Here is a 1,040-nt window from a genome sequence, read left to right as displayed (position 1 = left end):
TCCACCTTGGAAAAGGAAGTGATTTGTTCTCACAAGAATTGATAACTCATCCAACTATAAAGGTTTGTCAGTAGCAGTGACAAGTCTTATAGAAAATTATATTTACTGCCATAGACAGTAACATGATGTGGTTCTTTTTATGTCTTTGGTGGCATTTGTAATGCCTCTTCTTTTATTTCTGAATTTATATATTGGAGTCTTCTCCCCTGCTTCTCTCTCAAATACTTTATTATTTTGCTTGTCATCTTTGTGCAGGGCTCATGCAAATCTTCTGTGTATCATTCTGATTTTACTATATGTGCTGATGAAGTTGGTATTTCTCTTTTTCTTGGTAGGTCTAGCTAAAAAGGCTTGTTATTTTTATTTTCTCAACAGATTAGCTCTTCGATTCATTGTTCCTTGCAATTGTCTTTCTCAGTTCAGTCACTCAGTCATGTCCTACTCTTTGCCACCCCATGAATCGCCACATGCCAGGCCTCCCTTTCCGTCATCATCTCCCAGAGTTCACTCAGACTCACAAACATCGAGTCCGTGATGCCATCCAACCATCTCATCCTTGGTCGTCCCCTTCTCCTCCTGCCCCCAATCCCTTCCAGCATCAGAATATTTTTCAGAGAGTCAAGTCTTCACATGAGGTGGCCAAAGTACTGGAGTTTCACCTTTAGCATCATTCCTTCTAAAGAAATCCCAGGGTTGATCTCCTTCAGAATGGACTGGTTGGATCTCCTTGCAGTCCAAGGGACTCTCAAGAGTCTTCTCCAACACCACACTTCAAAAGCATCAATCCTTTGGCCCTCAGCCTTCTTCACAGTCCAACTCTCACATCCATACATGACCACAGGAAAAATCATAACCTTGACTAGACAGACCTTAGTTGGCAAAGTAATGTCTCTGCTTTTGAATATACTATCTAGGTTGGTCATAACTTTTCTTCCAAGGAGTAAGCATCTTTTAATTTCATGGCTGCAGTCTCCATCTGCAGTGATTTTGGAGACCAAAAATATAAAGTCTGACACTGTTTCTACTGTTTCCCCATCTAT

At 40.8% G+C, this 1,040-nt stretch overlaps 1 pseudogene; it reads right to left on the bottom strand.

The window, feature by feature from the left end:
* Positions 1-219: 219 nt before the first annotated feature.
* LOC120860268 lies at positions 220-317 on the bottom strand (annotated as a pseudogene).
* Positions 318-1,040: the final 723 nt, after the last annotated feature.

This window comes from Oryx dammah, unplaced genomic scaffold (genome assembly GCF_014754425.2).
Source record: "Oryx dammah isolate SB20612 unplaced genomic scaffold, SCBI_Odam_1.1 HiC_scaffold_11050, whole genome shotgun sequence".
Lineage (NCBI taxonomy): Eukaryota > Metazoa > Chordata > Mammalia > Artiodactyla > Bovidae > Oryx > Oryx dammah.
Note: the sequence above shows the minus strand (reverse complement) of the source record. Positions and strands in the feature narration are given on the sequence as shown.